A 9,559-nucleotide genomic window follows, 5' to 3' on the forward strand; every position below is an offset into this window, starting at 1 on the left:
AAAGAAAGCCAAAGTTGGTGGCATCACAATTCCGGACTTCAAGCTCTATTACAGAGCTGTCATCATCAAGACAGCATGGTTCTGGCACAAAAACAGACACATAGATCAATGGAACAGAATAGAGAGCCCAGAAATGGACCCTCAACTCTATGGTCAACTCATCTTTGACAAAGCAGGAAAGAATGTCCAATGGAAAAAAGACAGCCTCTTCAATAAATGGTGTTGGGAAAATTGGACAGCCACATGCAAAAAAATGAAATTGGATCATCTCCTTACACCACACACGAAAATAGACTCAAAATGGATGAAGGATCTCAATGTGAGAAAGGAATCCATCAAAATCCTCGAGGAGAACACAGGCAGCAACCTCTTCGACCTCAGCCGCAGCAACATCTTCCTAGGAACATCGCCAAAGGCAAGGGAAGCAAGGGCAAAAATGAACTTTTGGGATTTTATCAGATCAAAAGCTTTTGCACAGCAAAGGAAACAGTGAACAAAACCAAAAGACAACTGACAGAATGGGAGAAGATATTTGCAAACGACATATCAGATAAAGGGCTAGTGTCCAAAATCTATAAAGAACTTAGCAAACTCAACACCCAAAGAACAAAGAATCCAATCAAGAAATGGGCAGAGGACATGAACAGACATTTCTGCAAAGAAGACATCCAGATGGCCAACAGACACATGAAAAAGTGCTCCATATCACTCGGCATCAGGGAAATACAAATCAAAACCACCATGAGATATCACCTCACACCAGTCAGAATGGCTAAAATGAACAAGTCAGGAAATGACAGATGCTGGCGAGGATGCGGAGAAAGGGGAACCCTCCTACACTGTTGGTGGGAATGCAAGCTGGTGCAACCACTCTGGAAAACAGCATGGAGGTTCCTCAAAATGTTGAAAATAGAACTACCCTATGACCCAGCAATTGCACTGCTGGGTATTTACCCTAAAGATACAAACGTAGTGATCCGAAGGGGCACGTGCACCCGAATGTTTATAGCAGCAATGTCTACAATAGCCAAACTATGGAAAGAACCTAGATGTCCATCAACAGATGAGTGGTTAAAGAAGATGTGGTATATATACACAATGGAATACTATGCAGCCATCAAAAGAAATGAAATCTTGCCATTTGCGACGACGTGGATGGAACTAGAGGGTATCATGCTTAGCGAAATAAGTCAATCAGAGAAAGACAACTATCATATGATCTCCCTGATATGAGGGAGAGGAGATGCAACATGGGGGGTTGAGGGGGTAGGAGAAGAGTAAATGAAACAAGATGGGATTGGGAGGGAGACAAACCATAAGTGACTCTTAATCTCACAAAACAAACTGAGGGTTGATGGGGGGAGGGGGTTGGGAGAGGGGGTGGGGTTATGGATATTGGGGAGGGTATGTGCTATGGTGAGTGTTGTGAAGTGTGTAAACCTGGCAATTCGCAGACCTGTACCCCTGGGGATAAAAATATATGTTTATAAAGCTGTTAAAAAAAAAAAAAGAAAAAAGAAAAAAGAAAGGATGAATACCCAAGTTTTGTAGCAACATGGACGGGACTCGAAGAGATTATGCTGAGTGAAATAAGTCAAGCAGAGAGAGTCAATTATCATATGGTTTCGCTTATTTGTGGAGCATAAAAATAGCATGGAGGACAAGGGGAGATGGAGAGGAGAAGGGAGTTGAGGGAAATTGGAAGGGGAGGTGAACCATGAGAGACTATGGACTCTGAAAAACGATCTGAGAATTTTGAAGGGGTGGGGGGTGGGAGGTTGGGGGCACCAGGTGGTGGGTATTGTAGAGGGCACGGATTGCATAGAGCACTGGGTGTGGTGCAAAAATAATGAATATTGTTATGCTGAAAAAATAAAAAATTAAAAAAAAAAGAAAATGTAGATATCAACATGGGGTTTTCCTCTTGAGTTAATTTAACCCAAGTGAGACATTAAATTCATGCAATGTTACCCAACTGGACATGCACACCTTTATTTTCAATCAGAAACTTAAAAATGAATAAGACACTGGGAGCCAGGTAAAGAGTGTTATCCGTGTCTGTTCTACTTGGCAGAGTCAGGATGAGGCTGAAGTAAAAAGTCACTGAGGGCACAAAATTTAGGGAGGTGTCACTCTCTGGACCTTGCAATTCCCTGGGTATCACATTTCCCCACCTAGTCCAGTCCCCTGCCATTCAATGTGTAGCTTATCAATGGACAGTGTAAAAAAAAAAAAAGTTTTGTTGTTGTTGTTGTTGATTTAAGAGGTGGTCTTTAAGGATTCTGCCCTGAAATTTTCAAAATGTATAAAGGTTTTTGGAATATACTGATTAATATTTAAAGGAACCATAGAGAAGATTCACTGGAAATAGTCTCCACAAATGAGAAAATTCAGTTAATATCACTGAAATCCTCCTAACATAATTCCAGGAAACATGATTCAGTTTGTGATAATACTGCTTAGAGACTGTCAGATAAGAAAACTGACTACTTCTTACTCTTTGAAGTGGTGTAATAATTAACAATGTTCAATTACGCCTGTTCTTTTCATGAATTCATGACTATAAAAATTAATAGAACATTTCATAAAGCAATATATCTTCTCTTTAAATGTTTTTTAAAGAAGTGTTTTGTTTTGTTGTTAAGGGCTTTTTGTTCATAAGTCAAACAACAATCCCTCCAAAGGGAACGGATAGCCTATCAGCTCAGACCAAAGAGTGAGTTCAGGATGGTGGCCACTGGTATTTCTAATGATAAAATTGTTAGAAGGTACATGCAGAAAGCTCTACTATGCAGATGGCCACAGAACACGACCATCTGACAGTTTTACTGGTGAGGGTAATGGGACTCCAGATGTTACCAATCTCTACCACGCGACCTGAGCTCTCCATTTAGGCTTAATATTTGGCTTTTCCAGTTTTGCTAATGACACAAACATGATTTAAATCCTTGATGTTTTAATTGTAGTCAAGGACACATTCTCCAACAAATCAGCCTGGAATTTCATACCCAATACAGTGCAGTCTATACCCAATAGTTTTGGGGAGCTTTTTCATCAGCAAACTGGCAATGCTGACCATCTTTGAATTATATGGCTTGACTCAGGAAAGCAAGATTTGCATTGTTTTGCCAATCCCAGTTGTGTCTATAGCAACCAAGACATTCTTTCCTGTTGAAGTTGCAAAATCATCTCCATAAATTTATTTTATTGCCCCAACTGAATGGTCATTACCATAGCTCTTCCGTCTCATAAAATCTGCAGTCAAGGGATGGATATATTACTATTTCTGTTCAGTGCTTTGTCATAATCCAGCAAGTCAGTAGAGAATTTATAGCTCCCCTGGGGCATGCGGATGCCCCATCTGGGCTGCCATGTGATAGCCTCCTATCTTCACAGATTTTCAAGTATAAGTCATTTTGTTCTGTCCATGATTAGTCCTTTAGGAATAAGCACCTTTTCTAAATCCCCAGTGTAATGATTAGATATACAAAATAAATCTAGGTCATAGCCTGGTTCGGTATCACCAGTTGTGATACAGTGCTGTGGGCCACCATAATGGGACTAGCTGAGGAGGAGGGGCACATAAGATTGCTTTTTTTTTTTAAAATTTTTTTGCTTTTTTAATTTAATTTAATTTTATTATTATTATTATTATTTTTTTTTTACAAGATTGCTTTTTAACCAGCCATTTGAAATTCTCATATTGTTAACACAACTTGGAGGACCAGGCCACCTCATAGCAGTCCCTTTTAGCAGGAGGAGCACTGGACTTGTATACAGGCTGGCCAGTTTGCTTTGGTTTGCCCAGGACTATTCCAACATTAGCACTGACAGCCCCTCATCTCGAGAACCCCCTCAGTCCCAGGCGAATTGGACAGCTGGTCATCCTAACTTGGCATCATGTCCTAGCTCTGTTATTAAAGTTGTATAACTTTGAGCACAATGATTCATTTCCTCATGGAATGTTGCCTCATCAGTATAATACAGAGAGAGCAGGTCTCTTTCAGGCTTGTTGTGAAGATGCTGGGTGAAAACAGTGCCTCATCCTTGAATTCTGTTATCAAAGCCCTGCTCGCTCCCAGGGACTCAGTGTGATGGTCTGCTGTTCCGTGAGATGGGGTCTTCCGTACCAGTACAGCACTGGCTGACTTGTATATGTAAGGTGTTTGTAACTCAGCTATTTGTAACCTGAGGACTCTTTCCCCCTATTTACTAAAAGATAATTCTGAGCCTTGGTAGTTTGAGATATTACCCACCTGAAGCCTGACATCTGATTATGGTGATAAATATATCTTGTGTTTGGTTATGGGGCTGTAGTATATCCTTGAGTTTTTAATGTATTCAATGTCACATCAGGGGGATTTGTAAGAAACACTATTGATATTTAAATGGATTTGTAGAAAACCATTTTGAGTTCTTGAGTTATAACATGGCTATCATCTGATTTTCAAGAAAGTCAGGAGAAGCAAGGCTGAGTGTCAGACTGGAGAAAGAGATTTGGGCTCTTCCATTTTCTGAGTCATTAAAGGCACCATGCTGGGAGCTGTTTACTGGATCTATTGCAAATATTGGGGTTGATTTGAAGGGCAGGTGGTCAGGTTTTCTTGTGTGCTTTGTTTTTTTAAATGTCTTTTCTTTACTGAAGACTAATGGCTATTTTTCAGTAAGGGCCAGTGGATGAAAACCCAGAAAAAAGGAGGATGAGTATTGGCTGAGTGTGTGACCCAAGTGTATGGAAGTTGGATATAAGAATATTCTGGAAAGTTAAAATGCAAACAAAGATAAGCTCTTACCCATTTCTTCAAATCCAAGAAGCTCATTCATTTTTCATTTTTCACATTTCAGAAGTTCAGAGTATTTTAAATTTGGTGTCTTTTCTGAAAAGTTGTTATTTAATGATGATACATTTAACAATTAATGGCCACTTATAGTAGAGAAAATCTGTTATTCCAAAATCTAATATTTTACAGTTTCCCACTGTTATTCAAGTCTAGAAAGGCTCAGTGGTTGATTAAAATTCATCATCTCCACATAAAATGAAAAAGAAAACAAAAACAGAACAAAATTTAATGTAGCTTGGTAGAAAAAATAAATAAAAAGTTAAAAAATATGTATATATGTGGGGCGCCTGGGTGGCTCAGTGGGTTGGGCCTCTGCCTTCCGCTCAGGTCATGATCCCAGGGTCCTGGGATCGAGCCCCGCATTGGGCTCTCTGCTCAGCAGGGAGCCTGCTTCCTCCTCTCTCTCTGACTGCCTCTCTGCCTACTTGTGATCTCTGTCAAATAAATAAATAAAATCTTTAAAAAATATGTATATATGTAACAGGTAGTATACAGATTTAAGGGAGATGAATATTGAAGCTGGAAATTGATACCAGTCTTAGAGCTCAGAAGAACACTTTTTCTCTTGGTCTTGCTCTGTCTCCAGAATCTGTGTCTGTGTGCCACAGATTAAATTCAGTCACTTATCTGCAGCATAGACTCCCCCATTCAAAGGTGACTCTCCCAGACCTGGTAGCTCTCTGAGCCAGACTCTTGCTGACAGCACAGTCCCCAAAAACCTTCTTTGGATGCCTTAGAAATCTCTTTAATGGCCAATGGAAATGTTTACTTTCAAAACTTAGCAGTTAATCTAAGTTTTCTTATCCATATATTCTGATGAATAATGCAGTTGAGAGCATGTGGTAAAGGAATGACACAGAGTGCGTTCTTAGGAATCAGCTCCCTTGCCTTTCTTCCTCCCTGTCCAGCCACCTCTCCGGGGATTCTGTCTTTTCCTTTCGTCCAACACAGGACCTTGAAGAATATCCAAATCATGAGGATAATAACCAAACAGCAAGGACCGCCCAGTGTTGACTCCTCAATAGTCTTATTATCTCCCTTCATCCTTGCCACAATCCTGCAGTGTCTGGTATTGTGATTCCTTCTAAAAAGGAAAAAGGGAGGAACAAAGCTTAGAAAGATTAAATAAAGGGGTGCCTGGTTGGTTTAGCCGGGTAAGCGTCTGACTCTTGGCTTTGGCTCAGGTCATGATCTCAGGGTAGTGAGATCAAGCCCCCTGTGGGGCTCCACACTCAGTAGAGAGTTTGCTTGAGATTCTCCCTCTCCCTCTGCCCCTCCCCCCTAAAATATACAAATAAATATAAAAAAAAGATTAAATAAAGTACCCAAGGACACCAACACCAACACAGGAGCTTGGACGTGAACCCAAAAAGTCAGACTCCAAAGCCCAATGCTTAATCATATTTGAGTCTGTAGGAAGGTATTAATAAATGGGCACAGAAGAGGTCTATCATGCAGCACTTTCTAGTTGCCAGTAGCTTTTACATGCATTTGGTCCTCGGAAGCACTCTGTGACTAGAATGAATATTCCTGTTTTGTGATGAGAAACGAAAAGCCCAGAGAGGTAGAAAGACCTGTCCAAGGTCAGACAGATCGTTAACAAAGTTTAGATCTTAAATGTGAGTCTTCTGATGCTTAGTTAAGAGAGATTTCCCAGAAATATCCCAGAAATTATGTGAGCTTCAGATCCCTTACCTTGAAGACTGTACTTATCCACCTACCTGCTTGCCTGACAGCTATAACAAGTCTCAGAACACACTGTAGGCACCTAAACTAAATAGTCCCATGAGTGAACACAAGGTCATTTATTTGTTTGTTTATTAAGTAGGCTCTATGCCCATGCGGGGCTTGAGCTCACAACTCTGAGACCAAGATCTGAGCTGAGATCAAGAGTCAGGTGCTTAATGGACTGAGCCACCCAGGGGTTCCACGGTCACATTTAATTAACACTCAAAGTTCTCTGAGTTGAAGACCATACGGAGGGAGGAGGTGCAACACTTCCTGAGAGGGGGGAAAGAGAAGGAAATGCCCCGAGTCATGCTCTATATAGGACAAGGTGGTTGTAGTCTCAGATGTCCAGACAGGAGGAGAAAGCTGGGGCGGGGGTGACAGGGAGAAAATGGTAGAGACTCTGGAACTAGGTTTGAATCTCAGTTCTGACATTTAGTGAACAGCTCAGGCACCATGGGCAAGTCAATTCCCGTCTGCTCTTCAGAATGCATGTGTAAAACGGAGTTTGTAACGACAGCTACTTCATAGGGATGTGGAGGGTATGAAATGGCCTAGTGTACCTCCTATGGTTAGTGCTGTGCCTGAAGCGGCTTTAGAAGGCAATAAATAGTCCCTATCATTAGGGAGATGAGGAAAACATTAAATAAGATCTTAAAAAGTGTTATGATGGGGGGCGCCTGGGTGGCTCAGTGGGTTAAGCTTCTGCCTTCAGCTCAGGTCATGATCTCGGGGTCCTGGGATCGAGCCCCGCATCGGGCTCTCTGCTCAGCAGACAGCCTGCTTCCGCCTCTCTCTCTACCTGCCTCTCTGCCTACTTGTGATCTCTGTCTGTCAAATAAATAAATAAAATCTTAAAAAAAAAGTGTTATGATGGTGTCTGTCTATGGTTTTCATGTTATCCAAGGTCTCCAGTCATATGAAGCACATTGTCCAGTGACAAGAAGATTGGATTCATGGCAAAACATTCCTTAGTCCTGAAGCAGAAAGTCCCACCTTTCCAAGCCTCACTTTTTTCTTGTATAAAATGGGAATAACATCTTACCTACCTCACGGAGAGGATATGAGATCCAATGAGATAATGCAGGAGAAAATGTAGAGAAAATCACAGGACAGAAGTGGATGATGGGTGTGGTGGTGGTGGTGGTGATGATGACGTTGAAATTGACATCATGATTTTTCCAATTAACATCTTGCAATTTAAGGCAAAAATAGAATTTTTATAAACCTGAATCTATCTAAAATGCCCTTATAAAAACTGAATATGTAAAGGAAAGTTATGGCAAATATTCAAGGTAAGCATAGCATCAGGATACCCAGCAAATAACAGCCAGCATGTAAGCTGAAATACAAGGATGGCCAGCAGGGGGAGACAGACAATCACGTTAGTGCAATAGCCCATTTTTCCTAGAGGCTATAGGTCATCCACAGGCTTGCTTTGGCTGTTGTTCCATATATTCTGGGAAGTCAAGGGATTAAGCATTAGAGCAATAACTGACTTGAGGAGGCTGATGTTTAAATGGAATGGTCATCTCAGACCCCACATTTCAGGGCTCTTCCTTACGAATTCCTGCCCCAGGGCGTTTCTCCATGTCTGTTTTCTCCAGTCCTCTCCCAGAACTCCTTTGTGCTTTCATAGTGCCTGGTACTTCTCCTTTATTACATTCCCTGACTCTTCTCTCAAACCTACACCCAAAACTACAGAACATCGACCTGCAAAATATATCTGGATCCTAACTACACCTCACCATCCTACTTGAGCCCCTTATTTCCTTGGGTTCTTGCAAAAGCCTCTTTGACCAGTGTCCTGATTCTGCCCCCTTGAAGTTAGTCTCTCCCCAGAGCAGCTACAGTGGTGCTTCTGAAAAACAAAACAGATCCCATCTCTCCCCAGGTGAACGCTCTCCAAAGACTCCTTGGTGCACTATCATGAAAGCCAAAATGGACTCCAAACCCCGCGGGGTTCTCCAGCTCCCCCATTCCATGCCCGTCTGCCTTCCTTTTCTCCTTGCTTTCCCTGATTCATCTGCTTTCACCACACTGGTCTCCTCGCTGCTGGGGCCTTGTGCTGGCTCCTCCCTCCTCCTGCAACACTCGCTAGGTGTCTGCATGGTGCATTCTCTTCCCGTCTCTGGTCTGGGTCTCTCTTACTGTGCAGTCTTCCTCAACCACCCTCTATACACTGTCTTCCTCCAGGCATCTCAGAGCCCTCTGCCCGTTCTTTGTACACTTACGTAAAATGTTGTAGTGCATCCTGTGTGCTGGAGACTGTCCAAAGCACTTCTGAAGTATCTTGCTTACTTCTCACAACATTCCCTGTGATGTGGGCCTTATTATGCTTTGCCTTTTGTAGATGAGGGAAGCGAGGTACAGAAAAGTTATGTAGCTTGACCGCAGTTCTGGAGCTTGTGCAGGGGGCAGTGAGGCAGCGCGTGCCTCCTGCTGCACTCAGCACCATGTGACAGAGAATTTACGAATATACTTAACGTCTTTTCTGTCTCCCTTCACTAGAATGGAAGCTCCAAGAGGGCAGGGACTTCTGTCAGTTTTATTCATTGCTGTATTCCTTGGAAAGAGCCAGCACAATGTAGGTGCTCAGGAAGTGCTTGTTGAAGGGATTAATAAACTTACCATGAGTACAATACACAATGAAGAGTGCACAAGGTTCCTGAGGGGTGGTGATGTCTGTCTTGTTTGCTCCTAAACCCCAGTGCCTAGAGAGCGGTTGGCCTGGAGATGGCCCTCGATAGGTATTCTCAGATGAAACAGTGTACAGGTTCCAGCTTTCCTATCAGTAAAGAAGGTAGATGGCCTCTAAGTTCCCTCCAGCTGGCAAGCGGGCATCGTCTTTCATTTGTGTTTTCTTTCATTTAACGTTCAGGAAGAGGATCACGGATGATTTAATACAGACAAATCGGGTAATCTCCAGAGGCTGGTACAGTGCCTGGTGTGGCAGTTCTCTATAAATCATTCCTGATCAATCAATGATC

General features: G+C 42.2%; 1 pseudogene; it reads right to left on the reverse strand.

The window, feature by feature from the left end:
* Positions 1–2,896: 2,896 nt before the first annotated feature.
* LOC125094153 (hypoxanthine-guanine phosphoribosyltransferase-like) lies at positions 2,897–8,680 on the reverse strand (annotated as a pseudogene).
* Positions 8,681–9,559: the final 879 nt, after the last annotated feature.

The sequence above is a fragment of the Lutra lutra genome, chromosome 2 (genome assembly GCF_902655055.1).
Source record: "Lutra lutra chromosome 2, mLutLut1.2, whole genome shotgun sequence".
Classification (NCBI taxonomy): domain Eukaryota; kingdom Metazoa; phylum Chordata; class Mammalia; order Carnivora; family Mustelidae; genus Lutra; species Lutra lutra.